This window comes from Palaemon carinicauda, chromosome 16 (assembly GCF_036898095.1).
Source record: "Palaemon carinicauda isolate YSFRI2023 chromosome 16, ASM3689809v2, whole genome shotgun sequence".
Lineage (NCBI taxonomy): Eukaryota > Metazoa > Arthropoda > Malacostraca > Decapoda > Palaemonidae > Palaemon > Palaemon carinicauda.
This window is the reverse complement of record NC_090740.1, coordinates 11128441-11148451: the sequence shown is the minus strand read 5'-3', so window position 1 is coordinate 11148451 and position 20011 is coordinate 11128441. Positions and strand designations below refer to the sequence as shown.

Genomic DNA, 20011 nt, shown 5'->3' with positions numbered 1-20011 from the left:
TGTGTTCTTTTATCAGAGTATGAATGGATTGAGTTTGATCGTTATAGAAGTAAACTCAAAAGGTATAGATTGAGACGAAGTTCTTCTCATTCGTCTAAAGACTTTTCCTTTTCACATGTCTCTAACCTTATTCCTTCCCCTGTAGTGGTAGATCCTGATCCCGCTACTATAACTGCTAATGAGCCGACGCTGAAAGACATGTTTGTTGCGATTCAAGCGCTGGGCGCTAAAGTGGAATTGCTTGCGGCGGACAGAGCTCAGCTTATGTCCGACGTTAAGCAGTTGAAGGGTGAAAGTGCGAAACAAGTGCTGTGGAGGGTGTGTCTGCTCTCGTCTGTCGTCCTCCTAGTCCTAAACCTCTTCCAAGCTCCCCAACCCCTGGTAGAAGGAATGTCGAACGGCGAAAGGAGATGAGAGGCTTTAAAACATGAGCAGACGTCCCCTCAAACGTACCTGTTGGCGTTTCCCAGGACGTTCACCCTCACCAATGGAAAGGTGAGGTTAAGTGTTTCTTGTCGTGTTCGGATGACGCTTTGCCTAAAAGAGGCTGGAAGCTTGCTTCCAGACCTCTTAAGAGGACCTTTGATAAGGCCAACCAACGTCCTGCTAATTCGCGGCCTGGCTGTACCCATTGGGATACACCAGTGTCGTTTGAAAGTTCTCCGACTAAACGTCCTTATAGGACGTCGGACTCTAACAAGGATCCTACTAAGCAGTTGTCAAGACAAGGGTTAACCTAAATACAGGCTCCCACACAGCCGGCAGACTGGTTTTCACCATCCAGGTGCTCTGTACGCCTGAGCGATGAGGAGAACGTTGTGGTGTCATCACCAATATTGCAATGTACAGATCCTAATTTTATCTTGTTACAAGAGATGCAAAACAGGCTCTCCTCATTCATGCAGAACTACCAACGTAGCGACAAGCCTCAAGTTGACACACGTGACAGTTATTGTCAGGATTGAGACAACGAGCAGTCTGCTCAGCACGTTTTGAAACATCCTGTAGGATGTGTTCCCGAACGTAGTCTTAAGCGTGCGATGGTTCATGATCTCGAACTTCCTCGTATTCAAGGCTCCAAGCTTCCTGCTAGCTACATTGAACGTCCTTTAGGACGTGATCCTGAACGATCACTCAAGTCGGCAGTTGACAGCCCTAATGTCGAACGCGCTTTACTACGAGGCGCAGAACGTTCTAACAAGCGCAAGGAGGTCCTTCAGTCAGATCGTGTGCTTGAATGTCCTTCAAAGAGAGACGTCGAACGTCCTGTCAAACAGGCTGTCGAACGTCCTTCGAAACAGGCTGCTGAACGTCCTGTGAAACAGGCTGCTGATTGTCCTACAAAACAGGCTGTCGAACCTCCAAAGTTTTCAGGACGCCTACCACTCTTCAAGATATCTTAGTGAATGTCCTCCAGGACGTGTTTCGGAGCGAAAAACAGCCGAACAGATCGTTGAGCGGCAAGCGGTTTGCAGCGCTGAATGCTTGTCAGGAAGCGACGGCAAGCATCTTTCATATTTCAGACGCTTCAGACGTTAATCTTGATTATGACAATGAGGCTTACCCTCTCCAAGATAACGCTGACTAACGCAGTTCAAGTTCAGGAACTCATTAGTTCCGATCGCGTTGATCTCGAGCGTTTGGCTAAGATACAAGTAACACGCCCGCTTGATATTTGTAAGGATCCAGTTTCTGTTGCTGTCGGAACTAGGATCTACTTGAGAAGGATACTGCTCTTAACACTGTTGCTCCCGATGGAACTTTACCAGAGAAGGACATCAAAGGTCAGCTTTCTCCTGTGGAGTTTGAGGAAGTTGCAGAAGACGAGGACTCTATTTCTTTTCGTCATTCTGCCGATTTGAAAAAACTTATGAAAGTTTTTACTGAGGAATTCTCAGACTACTTTGTACCAGTTGCTCCCAGTTCGCCACCGTCCAAGTTTACTCTTGGGAAGGCTTCAAAGAAGGTCACTTTACCAAGAAGGTTTTATCACGACCGTCTAAGAGGGCTCTAAAACTGATGGGTGACTGGATGCAGTCCAAGAAAACCTTAGGGAAAGTGGCTTTCGCATTTCCTCTAGCTAGACTAGCCTCTAGGTCTAGTATCTGGTACGAGACAGGAGAAGTTCTTTGCTTGGGGATACCTGCCTCTGCCCAGGGAGATTTCTCAAGCCTCATAGACGCTCCTCGTCGGTCGGCCATGAGGAAGACCAAGATCTGGTCTACATCGGAGATGGATCACCTGCTTAAGGGCATATTTAGAGCCTTCAAAGTTTTTAACTTCTTGGACTGGACTCTGGGAGCATTGGATAAAAAAGTTATACTTTTAAAGAAGGGGATACCTGTGCCTTAGTCCATTTAATGTCCTGTATGGTTAAGGCTTTGCGGGATGGATCCAATGAATTGGCACCGCGCTCTTCTGCAGGCATTCTAAAGAAAAGGGATCAGTTATGCTCGTTTCTTTCTCTGGGGGTTACTCCATTCCAGAAATCCGAGCTGTTTTATGCACCTCTTTCCCCCTTGTTGTTCCCGCAAGAACTAATTAAGGAAATATAGTCGGCCTTAGCTCAAAAGGCTACTCAAAACCTGGTCTCTAAGACAGCCAGAAAAGCCCTACCACCTTCATTTGCCAGTTGCAAAACTAAGGAAGAAACTGCTTTTTCCAAGTTTTCCCAGCCCTTTCGAGGGAGGTCTTCCAGCAGGGGTAGCTCCAGACCTGACGCAAGAAGGAATAAGAGGAGAGGCTTCAGATCAGGGCGAAGCAGTGTCTGACTGCTTTCGCCTTCAGGCAGTAGGAGCCAGATTACTCAATTTCTGGCAAGCGTGGGAGAAGAGAGGAGCAGATCAATGGTCTATACAGATCTTGAAGGAGGGTTACAAGATCCCCTTTCTAGGGAATCCTCCTTTGGTCTTAGCTCCAGTGGATCTCTCTCCCAGATACAGAGAGGAGGCAAAGAGACACGCACTGATTACCCAAGTGTGTCTCATGTTGGAGAAGGGGGCCATAGAAAGAGTACAGGATATATGTTCATCAGGCTTTTACAACCGCCTGTTCCTAGTACCCAAGAACTCTGGGGGGATGGCATCCAGTCCTGGACATGAGTGTGCTGAACAAGTTCATCCAGAAGACGAAGTTCTCAATGGAGACTTCGAAATCAGTTCTTGCTGCAGTAAGGAAAGGCGACTGGATGGTCTCGTTAGACGTCCAGGACGTCTACTTCCACATCCCAATACATCCGAGCTTCAGGCCTTACCTAAGATTTGTATTCAAGGGATAAGTTTTCCAATTTCGAGCCCTATGTTTCGGCCTCAGCACAGCCCCACAGGTCTTTACGAAGATCATGCTAAATGTAGCAAAAATCCTCCACTCAAGGGTCATCAGAGCCTCCCTGTATCTCGACGACTGGCTTCTCAGAGCTCACACATACGATCACTGCCTGAAGGATCTTCAGACAACCTTGAACCTTACAAAAGAACTGGGTCTCCTTGTCAACAAGGAAAAGTCTCTCTTGATTCCATCACAAGAGATTCTCTATTTGGGAATGACGATTCGGAGTCAGATTTTTCGGGCTTTTCCATCTCCTTTAAGGATGGAACAAGCCAGGTTGAAACTCCGATCTTTTCTATGTAAAAACCTGTGTTCTGCAAGAAAGTGGATGAGTCAAGTAGGAACCCTCTCCTCCTCAGAACAATTTGTTCCCCTAGGAAGACTGAACCTTCGTCCTCTCTAGTTCGAGCTCTACAACCATTTGAACAAGGAGCAAGACCTAGAGACTATGACTATTCCAATTACGAACTCCATCAAAGACTGCCTTCGGTGGTGGGACGAACCGAACAAGTTCCAAGAAGGTCTTGACCTAACTCAAAAGAACCCAGACCTTGTGTTATGTTCCGACGCCTCGGACTCAGGGTGGGGAGCAACCCTGAACAAGTTGGAAGTTTCGGGGCTGTGGTCAGAGACCCAGAATTGTTGGCAGTTCTATTAGCCCTCAAAAGTTTCGAAGGATCAGTCACCAACAAAGTGGTTCAGGTCAATGCCGATAACACGATGGCATTGGCTTACTTTGCCAAGCAGGGGGAACTCACTCGATATTTCTGTACGAGATGGCAAAGAATCTCCTTTTGTGAGCAAGGGAGAGGAACATTACCCTAATGACAAGGTTCATTCAAGGAGAGAAAAATGTTATGGCAGACAGCCTCAGCAGAAGAGGTCAGATCCTACCGACAGAGTGGACGCTCCATCTTCAAGTTTGCAAGAGCCTGTGGCGACTTTGGAGTCGACCATGCATAGACCTCTTCGCAACATCAAAGACAAAGAGGTTAGAGGCGTATTGCTCTCCAGTACCGGATCTAAAAGCAGTCCACATAGACGCGTTTGTTGGATTGGACCAACCTAGATCTGTATGCTCTTCCACCATACAAGATCCTGTACAAAGTGGTACAGAAGTTTTAGCATCCAAAGGGACCAGGATGACCCTAGTGGCCCCCTTTGGGCCATCAAGAGAATGGTTCACAGAGGTACTGGAATGGATGGTAGACACCCCAAGAAGCCTTCCATTAAGATTAGATCTACTCAAACAACCCCACTTGGAAAGATTCCATCAAAATCTCCACGTTCTTCAGCTGACTGCCTTCAGACTATCGAAAAACTCACTAGATCTAGAGGCTTTTCGAAGGAGGCAGCTCAAGCCATTGCAAGAGCAAGAACAACTTCAAGTATCCAAGTTTATCAATCCAAGTGGGAGGTTTTTAGAGAGTGGTGTAGAGTCGACTCTCTTTCCTCATCCAGTACCTCTGTAGCCCAAATTGCGGACTTCCTGCTCCACCTTCGAAGGAAGTGCAACTTCTCCTCCTCGACTATTAATGGATATAGGAGCATGTTAGCGACTGTATTCAGGCACAGAAACCTGGACTGTTCTAACAATAAGGATCTGCAAGAACCTCTCAAGTCGTTTGATACTACAAAGCAACGAAATCAAGATTCACCAGCCTGGAATCTGGATATTGTATTGAAGTTTTTGAGTGACAGGTTTGAGCCATTAGGTTCAGCTTCTATGAAGGACCTTACTATGAAAACTCTATTTTTGGTTAGTCTCGCAACAGCCAAAAGAGTGAGTGAAATACATGCGTTTAGCAAGAATGTTGGTTTTCGTGATGGTAAAGCTCTCTATGCCTTACAATTAGGCTTTCTTGCCAAAAATGAACACCCTTCTCAACCTTGGCCCAAAGCGTTTGAGATTCCAAATCTTTCGGATTTAGTTGGCGAGGAGTTGGAAAGAGTCCTATGCCCAATAAGAGCTCTTAAGATGCTACCTGGACAGAACAAAAGACTTACGAGGCAATTCTGAGGCTCTATGGTGCTCAGTCAAAAAGCCCTTGTTGCAGATGTCAAAAAATGCAGTCATTTTTCATCAGGCTCTTGATTAAAGAAGCGCATGTACATTTTAATGAAGCAGATCTTGGACTTCTAAAGGTCTGAAGTCAGAGCAGTAGCAACGTTAGCAGCATTCAGACAGAATAGATCGTTGCAAAGCATAATGGACACAACCTTTTGGTGGAGCAAAACTGTGATCGCTTCACATTATTTGAAAAGTGTTGACTTGTTACGAGGACTGCTACACTCTGGGTCCATCCGTAGCAGCGAGTGCATTAGTGGGTGAAGGATCCACCACTACGTTCTCATAATCCCAATAAACTTTTCTTCTTGGTACTTTTATTTTGTTTTTATGATTGTTTGTGGAGATTGTGTCAGTCTTCCACAATCATTGATTTTAGTCAGGTGGTCAATTTTGTTCCTTGAAGAGTGCCCGGAACTGGTTATTGGAGGAGGTTCTGGCATAATGAGGTATATACACCGGTTTGACAGTCCCTACGAGATCTTCAGCCCCCTGGGAGGACCGCTGGATCTCATAAGGCTAGCAGACATAATGAGGTGGAGAATCATTGAAATCAGCTTCCTTATCAGGTACAAACTCTCAAGTTTGTTTTAATTAACTCTTAAGCAGAATTCCAGATATACTAGCTGTCTCTAACCCTCCACCAAAGGTGTTGATCAGCTATATATATAACTACTGGGTAAGTCTTATGTTTAAAAATGGTATTTTCATTATAAAATAAATTTTTGAACATACTTACCTGCATGGAATATATGAGGGTTCCTGGAATGGTTCCCAGGTACCTCGCAAGGGCGCAGGGGTGGTACACCTGCTATCCAATCGGCGATTGGCGCGAGTTTTGAATTTTCTGCCGTGATGTCAGGGACGTAACCTATATATATATATATAACTACCGGGTAAGTATGTTCAAAAATTTATTTTTTAAATATAAAACTTACCCGCTGGTTATATAAAAGAGCTGAAGTCCCTGACGCCAGGGCAGAAATTCAAATCTCGCGCTATCGAAGATACGCCAGGTGTACCAACCGCACCCTAGCGGTAGAACAGGTGGAACTACACATCAACTCCAGTTCTTCTCTCTGCCGTCATAGCTGACTGACATATAGAAGTTCGCTCTCGTGTTTTTACTCTCTTGGGAAGTTGTTTGGTGATGTACAACGTTCTTTTTTGAGTTTAAGCTATCGTTGATTAATTTTCCTTGGTTCTTATCTTGAAATCTTTTTGTTTGAGATTTTCTTTATTGCTTTTTCCCTTACTTTTTGCTTGTCGGTCTCTCACGTTAGCTTTTAAAATGGCCGACTCCTCCCCTGCTCAGCGTAGGTGTGTTAGTGAGGGTTGTCGTACACGACTCCCTAATGGATCTATTGATCCTCATTCTATTTGTGTAAAATGTAGGGGTAAATTTTGTTCATTAGATGATAGGTGTAATGAGTGTCTTTCCTTAACTAATGATGATTTTGTTACTTTCGATCGTTATGTTAGGAGATTAGAGAGAGATAGAGTTAGGCGTAGTTCTTCCCGATCTGTGGATAGAACCTTACCTAATTTACCTGTTCCTAATCCTGTTCCTTCCCCTGTGGTGGTAGATCAGGAACCTACTATGAAGGACATGTTTACTGCTATTTTGTCTCTTGGTGAGAAAGTTGAGTCCTTAGCAGCCGATAGAAATACTATCTTTTCCGAGTTAAAGGTATTGAAAAACCGTGAGCCTATCGGAACTGTGGAAAGTGTTTCAGTGTCTGATGTGGTACCGAAGAATCGTGACTCTCTCGGTGTTGTGACAAGTGTTGATAATGTGTTTAGTGTTGCGGAGGGTGCGTCGACACGAGTGTCTGATGTGGTACCGAAGAATCGTGACTCTCTCGGTGTTGTGACAAGTGTTGATAATGTGTTTAGTGTTGCGGAGGGTGCGTCGGCACGATCTTGTCGTTCACCTAGCCTTAGACCTCTTTCGAGCTCTCGAACCCATGGGAGAAGTAATGTCGAACGGCTTAAGGGAACGAGAAGCATCATCAATCGTGCAGACGTCCCCTCGAACGTTCCTGTTGCCGTAGCTCAGGTCGTTCACCCTCATCGTAGGAAAGGTGAGGTTCATGCGTTATCCCCGTCTTCCGATGAAGGGTCGGGGAGTGAGATCTGGCGGCGAGCGTCGAGACCGCTTAAACGAACCCATGTTGATTCACAGCGTCGGGAATCGCCTGTGCGTCCAGGATGTAGTTCGTGGGGTTCACCGGAACGTTTCCGTTCTCCCAGCGCTTGCACTCCGGCCAAACGTTCAGATCACCGTGTTCGTGTGGATATGATTCCTTCCGATTCGGACCTTGTTACTATTCATGCACCTCCTCTTCCATCGGATTGGCTTTCTTCCCCCGAAATGCGTGGTGACATTGGTGCGAATCTTCCTTCTAGGAGTTCTGTTGATCCGAAATGGTCTGCGCTTTTGTCTATGAAGGAACAACTCTCGTCGTTGATGGATTCTTATCAACCAGGTGTTGGCGTTGTGTCTGGGCGTTCGTTGTCAGACCAGTTATCGCACAAACGTTCGATGGTATCTGGTCTTGACGAGTTATCACTTAGACGGTCTCCCAGTCACAGTGTTCAACACCAGGTTGATTTTGATGAGTCGCGTCAGAGAGTTTTGGTTGACCAGTTTGCGTTTTCTGGTCGCGGGGAAGAACATCGGCGTCGACAAGTGGACGAGACGCGGCAACAATTTGAAGTAGTGGATCGCCCGCGGCAACAACTTTTGGACGCGTCGCGTCAAAACATTGGTTTACAGCGGCGACATCCTGACTACTTTGATCGTTCGCAGCAACGGTCCTCGGACTTTACGCGACCTCGCGGCGATCTTCAACAGTTACCTTCTGATTTCAAGCGTTCTTCTGTTCAACAGCAGTCGGATTCTAAGCGGTCTAAACAGTTGTTGGTTGAGGATGATCGTCTACATGTCCGTGTTTCGCATCAATCTACTTCTACTTCTCCCCATCAAATTGACACAGATGTTAGCCTTGACAGGCAGTCCCATCCAGACGTTGTTCCTTGGGTTCAGGCTGCGGCTGTTGCTGCACTGCCAGAAGACGAACCAGAGGAAAAGTCGGATGAGGATAATCCTATTGAGGAAGTCTCTGAGAATGAGGAGGAGAAGCATTATCAGCATGCTGTGGACCTTCGCAAGTTTATGCTTATTCTAACTGGAATTTTCCCGGATTCTTTTACCCCTGTGGCTCCTCGTTCTTCACCTTCTGAATTCATCTTAGGTAAAGCTACTAAGGTTCCAGTTTACACCAAGATGGTTCTTTCTCGATCCTCTAAGCGGGCCTTGAAGTTAATGGGTTCTTGGTTGGACTCCAAGAAATCTTTTGGTAAGACGGCCTTTGCCTTTCCTCCCGCTAGGTTAGCCTCTAAATCTAGTGTGTGGTATGAGACTGGTGAAGTGTTGGGCTTGAGTTTTCCTTCTGCACAAGGGGATTTTTCAAGTTTGGTAGATGCTTCTCGTCGTCTTGCCTTAAGGAAGACGAAGATTTGGTGGTCCATTCCAGAGTTCGACCATTTGCTTTAAGGTCTTTTCAGGGCCTTCGAAGTTTTTAATTTTTTGGACTGGGCTTTGGGGGCTTTGAGTAAGAGGGTCTCTGATATGACGGAAACGGACACTAGTGGTTTGGTTCATTTGATGTCCTGCTTGGACAAAGGTGTGAGGGATGGCTCCAACGAACTTGCTGCCTTGTTTACAGCTGGAATTCTCAAGAAAAGGGCCACGATGTGCTCTTTCCTCTCCGCAGGAGTGTCTCCCTATCAGAAAACGGGCCTTCTTTTCGCACCTTTGTCTAATTCATTATTTCCTCAGGAATTGGTGGGCGAGGTGGCTACTGCTCTCACTCAGAAGGCCACACATGACTTAGTTACTCATTCGACTAGGAAAGTTTTGCCTCCGTCATTCTCCTCTCGTAAACCTAAGGAATCTTCTTCTGGGTTTCGACCTCAGTCCTTTCGTGGGAAGCCCTCTGGAAGAGGCTCTTTTAAACCAGAAGGAAGAAAGCCTAGAGGCAGAGGGGGCAAGTCCGGCCGAGGTAAAGTCTGACTGCTCTCTCCTTCAGACAGCAGTGGGGGCCAGGTTGACTCACTTTTGGGAGGCTTGGGAGAGGAATGGAGCGGACCCTTGGTCCGTCCAAGTGTTAAAGGAAGGCTACAAGATCCCCTTCCTGACCAATCCTCCTTTAGTCACAGATCCAGTGGATCTTTCGCCCAAATACAGAGAGGGTCCCAAGAAACAAGCCATGCTTCTACAGACGTCTCTTTTATTAGAGAAACAAGCAATAGAGGAAGTGCAGGATGTTACGTCTCCGGGGTTTTACAACCGCCTTTTTCTAGTACCCAAGAGTTCCGGGGGGTGGAGACCGGTTCTGGACGTAAGTGTGCTAAATGGTTACGTCCAAAACTCGACGTTCACTATGGAGACTCAGAAAACAGTTCTGGCAGCTGTGAGGAAGGACGATTGGATGGTCTCTTTAGATCTTCAGGATGCCTATTTCCACCTTCCGATTCATCCCAGCTGCAGACGTTATCTGAGGTTCATGGACGGAAACAAGGTCTTTCAGTTCAGGGCTCTTTGTTTCGGACTCTGCACGGCTCCTCTATTGTTCACCATGATCATGCTGAACGTGGCAAGCATGCTGCATTCGAGGGGAATCAGGGCCTCTCTGTATCTGGACGATTGGCTGATAAGAGCCTCCTCAGCCGATTGTTGTTTGAAGGACCTCAAGATGACTTTGGATCTCTCCAGAGAACTGGGTCTCCTGGTGAGCTCGGAAAAATCACAACTCATTCCATCCCAGGAGATTCTTTATTTGGGGATGGAGATTCACAGTCGGAGTTTTCGGGCTTTTCCGTCGTCGGTGAGAATCCAAGCAGCCCTCCTAAAAGTACAAACGTTCCTGAAGAGAGATCTTTGCTCCGTCAGAGATTGGATGAGTCTTCTGGGGACTCTCTCGTCGTTAGAGAAGTTCGTGACCCTGGGGAAGTTGTACTTGCGTCCTCTTCAGTTTCATCTCAACCGCCATTGGAGGAAAGGGGACAGCCTCGACAGGGATTGCATTCCCATCTCGACTTCCATCAAGTCTCATCTTCAATGGTGGAACAACGAGCCCAGACTGAAAGAAGGCTTGTCTTTACTTCAGAGGAACCCAAACCTCGTGTTGTGTTGCGACGCTTCCAACTCGGGGTGGGGAGCCACTCTAGAGAAGCAGGAACTTTCGGGGACTTGGACGGTGGAGCAAACCTCTCTCCACATCAATCAAAAAGAGCTTTTAGCTATTCATCTGGCTCTCATCGGCTTCGAAAAGCAGATCAGGGGCAAGGTAGTCCAAGTCAATTCGGACAGCACGACAGCTCTGGCCTATATTGCGAAACAAGGCGGGACCCACTCTTGGTCTCTGTTTGAGATTGCAAGACTGCTCCTCATCTGGGCGGAGGAAAGGAAGGTGACTCTTTTGACGCGGTTCATCCAGGGGGTCAACAATGTGAGCGCAGACAGACTCAGCAGGAAAGGTCAGGTTCTCTCCACAGAATAGATTCTGCACCCGGACATCTGCAAGAGTCTGTGGCGGTTATGGGGTCGACCTCTCGTGGATCTCTTTGCCACCGCGAAGACCAAACGGCTAGAGTGTTACTGCTCTCCGGTTCCAGACCCCGAAGCTTTACACATAGACGCTTTTCTGATGAACTGGTCACACATGGAGGTTTATGCTTTCCCTCCGTTCAAGATCCTTTACAAAGTGATTCAGAAGTTCGTTTCACACGAGGAGACCAGAATGACACTGATAGCTCCGTTCTGGCCGTCAAGGAGCTGGTTTCCAGAGGTACTGGAATGGATGGTGGATGTCCCGAGAAGCCTTCCCATGAGACCCGATCTTCTCAGACAACCTCACTTGGCCCGAAATCATCAAAACCTCCGAGCTCTACGTCTGACTGCCTTCAGACTATCGAAAAACTCGCTAGAGCTAGAGGATTTTCGAAGAAGGCAGCCAAGGCAATTGCAAGGGCAAGAAGGTCTTCAACCATCAAGGTGTATCAGTCCAAGTGGGAGTTGTTCAGGGAATGGTGTAGAACTAACGCGATTTCCTCTTCCAGTACATCGCTTTCCCAAATAGCAGATTTTTTCTTGGACCTTAAAGTTAAGCATAACTTCTCGTCATCGACTATTAAAGGTTACAGGAGTATGTTGGCGACGGTTTTTCGACACAGGAACCTAGACCTTTCTGATAATAAAGATCTACGAGATTTACTTAGGTCTTTTGATACGACCAAGAAGATTCAAACAGCTCCCATCGCCTGGAATTTGGATGTTGTCCTTAAATTTCTCATGAGTGACAGATTTGAGCCTTTACACTCGGCTTCATTTAAGGACTTAACATTGAAAACCCTTTTTCTAGTTACCCTCGCCACAGCGAAAAGAGTTAGTGAAGTTCACGCTTTAAGCAAGAACATTGGTTTTCGGAATGGGAAAGCCATTTGTTCTTTGCAACTGGGGTTCCTGGCCAAGAACGAAAACCCTTCTCGACCATGGCCCAAATCCTTCGAGATTTCTAACCTTTCTGATTTGGCTGGCGGTGAATTGGAAAGGGTTCTCTGTCCAGTTAGAGCTCTACGGTTTTATGTGGACAGAACTAAGAATCTGAGAGGTAACTCAGACGCTCTGTGGTGTGCAGTCCGGAAACCCTCGATGCCCATGTCCAAGAATGCCTTGTCTTTTTTCGTTAGATTGTTGATTCGAGAAGCTCATGCTCAGTGTGATGAGTCGGATCAGAGGCTCCTCAAAGTCAAGACACATGAAGTCAGAGCGGTAGCGACTTCAGTGGCTTTTAAACAGAACCGTTCTCTGCAAAGTCTGATGGATACAACATTTTGGAGAAGTAAGTCTGTTTTTGCATCCCATTATTTGAAGAATGTTCAGACTCGCTATGAGGACTTTTTTACGTTGGGTCCTTTTATAGCGGCTAATGCGATAGTAGGTGAATGATCTACCACTACGTTCCCTTTTTTTCCTAATACCCCTTTTCTATCTCTTGGAACTCGTTTGTTATGGTTGTTTGTGGAGATTGGGCGTCAGTCTTCCGCAATCTTTGATTTGGCTAGGTGGTCAATTTGTTCCTTGAGTGCACCCGGAACAAGGGTATTGGTTGAGGTCCTGTCATGTTATAGGTGTTTGTACCGTTTGACAGCTCCTAGAGATTTTCAGCCCGAGTGGATTACTGGATCTCTTAAGGATAGCGGACGAAATGAGGCAGAGTATCATTGCTGTCAGCTTCCTTATCAGGTGAGAACTGCTTAAGTTTATTGTATGTAACCCTTAAGTGAATTTTCTATATGTAGCTGTCTCTGACCCGCCACCAAGGGGTGTCAATCAGCTCTTTTATATAACCAGCGGGTAAGTTTTATATTTAAAAATTATATTTTCATAATAAAATAAATTTTTGAATATACTTACCCGCTGGTTATATAAATTTAACACCCTCCCTCCTCCCCTCTAGAGACTACCTATGGTATGGCTATGAGGCATGGAAGAACTGGAGTTGGTGTGTAGTTCCACCTGTTCTACCGCTAGGGTGCGGTTGGTACACCTGGCGTATCTTCGATAGCGCGAGATTTGAATTTCTGCCCTGGCGTCAGGGACTTCAGCTCTTTTATATAACCAGCGGGTAAGTATATTCAAAAATTTATTTTATTATGAAAATATCATTTATAATGAAAATACCATTTTGTGACCATAGCAAGCCATGACAGAGCAAAAACCATTAGAGGACGTACAGTGAATCATAGATAATTATGCTTTAATTTCCAGCCAGTTACATGAACCCTATATATTTCTAACTGGTTATCTTGTATTTATTTTGCATTTCTTGACCATTATTATTTCTGCAAATCACTAGGTTTGTGCATTTCCTTATCCCAAAACCCCAGTTTCCCACTATGTTCCCCCATAATTACCTTTATATAGTGATCCAAAAACTCACAAAATGAGTAATTTGCTCCAATAGTCATGGTCAGAATTGTATAAAACACAAGATAGTGTATAGGAAAAGTATATGGTTCATGTAATTGGCTAGAAATTAATTTATCATGTATTTACGTTTTCCTCTGTATGACCTATGGGGTTTGGGCATAATAACATGCGCATTACTGTACTTAATTAAAATATAAACATTTTATTCTCAAACCAGAATCTCTTTGTGGGTTACTGCACATGCATTGCTATCATTCGCATTAGGTAGTTTTGTTTTTTGTATGACATAGTCATTAGTTGGCTTTTTGAACAAATGAAGACCTTCCAATTACTTATGCATAAGATCTGATCATGACGATAGTATAGGATTAAAGGTAGAGTGCCTGGTCCCTTTCCTTTCTTCCTTCATCTCTCTTGGGATGCAGCATTTATTCCGTTATTTTCTGCGGTTGAGCTTCAATCCTGAGCGGCTGTTCTATACAATTCAATTATAGAAGTATCTCCTCCAACCTCCTTTTAAGGGGGAGGATGGATGCATTACGCCCAATTGGCCATACATTATGGCATCATATTCTTACAAGGATGCAGGTTCTTCTTTGACCATCTGTCAGCTGACAAAAACCTAGTTAAACCCATGAAAAGCTATTTTCAAGTGTTAGGAGGTGGTGGGAATCAACATTCTTGCACCTCTTATCAACTATGTATTGACATAAACTAGCCTCTATGGTTATAGAGGCTTCCTCCCTCTTAAGAATAAGTCTTCTATTTCAAGCATGAGGGTTTGCGTTCGTATAGGAACAAATAAAAGTAATTTATATTTTCTTAACTACACAAACCTGAATCCTTTAAGTTTCACTTCAAGCCTCAACCACCCTGCAAGGAGTGAAGGTCAAAGTGGCTACTCTGTGTGTTGGCAATTCCCCGCCACCTGCCAGTAACTACCAACATCTCGTTCTAATTCTGGGATTTACTACAAAATAATCTCCAGGTAATTTCTAAAGGAAGAAAAAATAATTATGAATTTCTGTTCTCAAAAGGAGAACCAAATCTTATCAATGGAAGTGGTCATTCTATCATCAAATTTTTCTGCAGTATTGAAATACCCTCATGTAGAATATTACAGTACAACAAATATATCTTAAGGTTGTGTTACAATGGTCACTCCATTACATTACATGGGTTCAATAACAATTACTAAGTGTAGATTAAAAAAGCTGAAGTCATACTCCTATTGAAGGACTCAGGTTTGTATAGTAAAAAATGTGAATATATTTTTTTTTTAAGTTGAGGTATTAAGTTGAGGTATTAGGGAATGATTGGATTACCATTGAAATAAAGTACCTTTCCCCGTCAATAGGTTAAAGTATGACTGGCTTGCTCCTGTATGCATTAGGATTTTTAGTCATTGGAATTAATTCAGATTCTAGGTAATGGCTCTAGTTGGGTTTTCACATAATGAATAAAATTAGAACTCGCATGTTTTCAAACTACAATAAACGTTTCTCATCAAAGGATTAATGTTAAAAGTGTGATTTGGTAAACTTGTTACTTTAGAATCTAGTGTTGCTGTTCTTTGCCTGAACTATGAACACTCCACAATGGCAGTTAGGCTGTTTCCTTGTGATAATTTTACTTCTAACATCGTTGCCACTCCTCATCGTGTTCATGTAATGATGGATTCTCATCATGCACAGCCTAATGTTTGTTCCTACAGCATCAATACAAACTGGAGACAGGTGTTATAAATTTTGATACTACCACCACCTCAGTGGTAGTTACTGTTGGGTGGCAGGCAAGCCCCGTTCACCAGACAGGCCACTGGGCTCACGCTTATTTAGCCAGCAGACAGTGTAACTTCGATGTACTCCCAGTGACTTTATCTGACAGTTTAGATTTTTTGCTTTTTCTTTTATTTAATGATTTTCAGGAAAGGTTGCTGTTTTTCCACTTTTTTCAATGTCTTCCTGATCCTTGGAAGACGCTAAGGAAATCTCCTAGTTCCCGTCTCTTTAGAGTTCCTAATTTTCTCTGCAAGTGTGTCTTTAGTGGCCTGTGCAATGCTGTGAAGGCAAGCTTAATGTTCTTCCCTCCTTTGGTGCTTCTTTGCTGGAGCCTTTGCTGCTACTTCCAGGAGGAGAACAACAACAGAGAGGAGTTGTGTTCATGTGACTTTGAGAGCGTGTGATACCATCCTCCTGTGAGTGCTGATAGTTGTCTTTTATGGGAAGAAACATCGGCATGCATGTATAGGAGGTGCCTGGCTACCTAAAATAGGTGTTTGCATACCTATTGCTAGAGCCCTGTTTTGTATCGAGAGTAGTGGTGCTAGGCCCCATGCGCTGGATCCTCACGAGTTAGGTCTCCACTCGCTGAATCTCCAAGTTAAAAAGGAATTCAGATTTTGGGGAGAGAAAACTGTCCCAACCTGTTGACAATCCTTTACACTTTTCAATAAGAAAAGAAGTATGTAGTTTTTTTTGCATAAATTTGTTAGGCCATGCATTTTTATTTGAAATTTTAACTTTAAAAAACTTTAGTTTAATTTTTATATAAAAGTAATTGCTGCTATAGGTAATTTATTTAGTTTAGTTGTATACTCAGGCAACATCACATACTTCATTAAATCCTTTATTTTACTGATGGCTTTATATAAAAAACATCTTATCCTCCTAATGTCAGTAAACAAATCTGTGAAAGATATATTGTACTGCACTTCCAATTCTCTGTAAGAATGAAGTAAAAGACTAAGTCATGATTCTATAATATTTTTATTCATTCTCAGGGTTGTAAGATAGATGACTTAACCAAAGCCATTGTGTTATTAAATACAGTATATAACATGAAGCTTAACTTCATACAAGGGAAGACTAGTATCTAGGAGCTTTCAATTGTGAGTCATGCCCACTTTTGCTACATATTCCGTTGATATGAACACTATAGAAGTCAAATCAATAATTAGTTTGTTAGTTTATGTAAAATAAAATTAATAATTTGATTAAACAATGATAGGTCAGTCAAGGGACAAAGGTAGAATAGGACAGACAAAGGGGGATAAAGGCAGGATTATGTGATTAATAGATAAGCATGGATAAGGTCCGTTGGTCAATCATTATCATCAGACATTTCTATTTTGTTGGAGTTAGTTTATGGAGGATCCATACAATATGCAATGAAAATTTATTATGCCATTTCTATTACTAGAATGATACATTTGCTTGAGAAATTTAGGAAGTTACAGGTCTTTTTCTGTGGAGATTGAAAACACCACAATAAGTATTCATTTGGGCAATACTATACTTTTGTATGAGTACACTAAATAATATTCTACTAAAACTGTTACCATGTCATTTTTGCTCAGAATTTTTATACCTTGCTTTATAAATATTTCTTCGAGTATCGTTTGACTAGGTATCTTCTGTGGTGTAAGATAGAATGTTTTATTGAGGGAATTATTATTTTTTATTGAGTATCTTTTGAAAAAACTAAAGGAATAGGGAAGCTCCTGTTAGTTTGGAAATAACCAGAAGCCAGTTGTTCGATCATTGTAGTGAATATTTCCTTGTTGGGAATTGGGAGGTAATAGTTTCCACTTTACCAGATTACTTTGCTATTGTAAATTTAATTACCATTGTAGTTTTTTATTCTCTTTTATATGTATTACATTAGAATACTGCATATTCTTTGTAGTTCATCATGCAGAATACTTCACTTAAAATAGTCTTGATATTAAAGTGCACAGTAAAATGTTCCAATAATATTATTATATCAGTGCAATTAACATCATCTATTTTTCAGACTAAAATCATCAAAAGAAAATGAAATACTTATTTATAGCCTGCTGCTTAAAGCAGGAAATTAAACTGTACTGAGAATAGTGAGACATCCTTAATAACATCAAGATGAAGATCAGCAGTGAATAATCTAGAATTAACTACAGAAAAATCTCCAGACAATTCCAAGAAGAGAAAAATATTCGTTTTAATGAATTTCTAATCTCAAAAGGAGAACCAAATCATCTCAGCCAAAGCGGCCACTCTATCATCAAACTTGTCTGCAGTATTGAAATACCCTTATGAAAAATATCATTACAGTACGACGAGTATATCTTAGGGTTTGTGTTACAATGGTCACTCTATTTACATCACGTGGGTTCAATAACTATCACCAACTGAAGACTGAAAAATGAATTAAGTTACAATAAATAAGTAATATAAATTTTCACAACTATTTTACCCAATTATTTCAATTTTATCAGTCTTTTTCTTTGGAAATGGAATTTAATCAATCAAAACTTGAATTTTACTAAGTGTACAGTAGTAGGATTTATTATATCTTAATCTTTACAAAGTCAGCACATATAAAGCTAATTGTAGTTAGCTTTTAAATCTAGGTATCTTTCTGTCAAAAAATACATTTAATGCCATTTTTTTCCAGTAAATTCTAAACTGTCAAAATTTAACTTGAAAATTTGGTCCAGATTTACATTTATTAGCTGCTTTGACTTTCTAATTAAGATTCAGATTGCAATTTCATAATTATTATTTGATATTATATAACCACAACCATTCATTTAGTTGTCTGCAAACTTATTGGCATATACGAGTATTAATGGATTCCTATTCCCTCCTGATATAATTAGCCAAAATTATTGTTGCTACTTTACTGTAATGTTAAATTGATTATTGTGTTCTGTATTGTAAATATTAAAAAAAGTTAAGATAACATTGGCAACCAATTAAGCAAACAAATATAAATGAGGAAGGACTTCTTCCTTAGAAATTTGCTGCTCATGTTTCAAGTTTTCATTAACAGTTTTTAAATCAAATGTCAACTTCCTCTGAGCCTTTTAACATCTAGATCATATCATATTTTTAGAATTGTGTACTGTAAACAAGTAATCAGTTTTAGCAATTGATTCCAATTCATTCTAAAGTATTTTAACTGCATGTGGATATCACCATCAACTAGTTTTCTTGACTCGCTTCATCTTTTGTCTGTCTCTTTCATTTCATCTGTCATTTCAGACTGTTTCATCCAGTTATTAGCAACTGTCATTGAATTGTCTTCTGCACGTCTAATCTGCTGTAGGTCTGTGTTCTCTTAAAAGGTATAGGCAGATATACTTGAGATAGTAGCTATTGGACAGAAAGTCTCTCTTAATTAGCTAAGTCTCGCCAGTTCTGTTCAATCCCTTTTTTTCCTTGTGGTGAGGGTGGAAAAGGATAGCTTATGATGATAATCTAGTAATCAAATTATGTATAGGTAATGGTATTTTAAATATACGAGAGAAGTAAAAACACTTATTGATGATTTTTTATTTTGTTTCAAAATAAGGCTCATTTCCTTCCCTCTTGCAGTAATGACCGATATTCTGCTTAACTGAAAATGTTATTTAAGCCCCAGTACTAGAATCATTTTTCATATATTTCCCTTCAACTAGAGGAGAACTCGGTATGCTTTTTACACCTAGATAGGTTTACATATGGTGCCAGCAACTAAACCATTTATTTTGTGTAACGGGAGCAAGGAAAGTCAGGAATAGAAACGTTTTGAATATTTATAAAGGGATTCTATGTAATCAAGGTCTTGTATAATATTGCCCCCCCCCCCTCTCTCTCTCTCTCTCTCTCTCTCTCTCTCTCTCTCTCTCTCTCTCTCTCTCTCTCTCTCTCTCTCTCTCTCTCTCTCTCTCTCTCACACACACACACACACACACACACACACACACACACACACACACACACACACACACACACACACACACACACACACACACACACACACACACACACACACACACGGTTATATCCACAATAATAAAAAAATATTCTTGTTTCGAAGTACATTAATATTAGATTGGGTTGGAACTTATTTTTTTCCATTGTGTATGTAAACTTAATCTCAAAACTTTATATCCAATGTCTTAGTAACTTTAGTTGAATTAATAATTTTCCCAAAATATCAATATTTAATTATTATTTCACGTGTATAACATTTCAAATGCTTGGTTGCAGTAAAAGATCCTTCTAATTTTTCTTGTCTAGTGAATGGGAATTTGCATTTCAAAATATCAGAATGACAAAGTTGCTATCAAAAGAATAAAATCTTTTGTCAACTGGTTTTAAGCTTTGCATAATCTCTACAAAAGATGCTATTTTCTGTCTAATACTCGTCTAGAATGATATGTATATAGGTAATAAGTTATAGTTTGAAGCAATTTGCAGAATGAAGTTTTATATTAAAATATTTCAAGAAAGGAATGGTTACTGTATTTAATTTATGGTAGTCTTAAGAGCAGGAAACTATTAATGAAGTAGTTTTAAATCCATATTCAGGGAATATTTCTTGCTTAAAGTGGATGTTTTTCGAATGGATTTAATGCAAAATTTCAATATTATTCCTGAAAGGCTTGAAGGAGTAATTTCACCCAATAACAGGATCAAAATCAATATTGTGTAAAGAGAATGCTTACACATATGGTTCTTGATACAGAGATAAACTTAATGGGATTTAGGAATAGCACCCACTGCTTAAGGGGAAAGTAAAGTAGACAGGTCGTGAGCTATTATTTATGACAATGGGAGGAATAATTACCTTTAGGGAAGCTCTGATAAAAA

General features: G+C 41.9%; 1 long non-coding RNA gene across 1 annotated transcript in view; it reads left to right on the top strand.

Moving 5' to 3' along the window:
• Nucleotides 1-18993, top strand: part of LOC137655652 (uncharacterized) — a 35605-nt gene extending 16612 nt beyond the window's left edge. Inside the window, exon 3 of the long non-coding RNA XR_011046845.1 lies at nt 17190-18993. This is a non-coding gene — a long non-coding RNA (uncharacterized lncRNA). The remainder of the gene's footprint in view (nt 1-17189) is intronic.
• Nucleotides 18994-20011: the final 1018 nt, after the last annotated feature.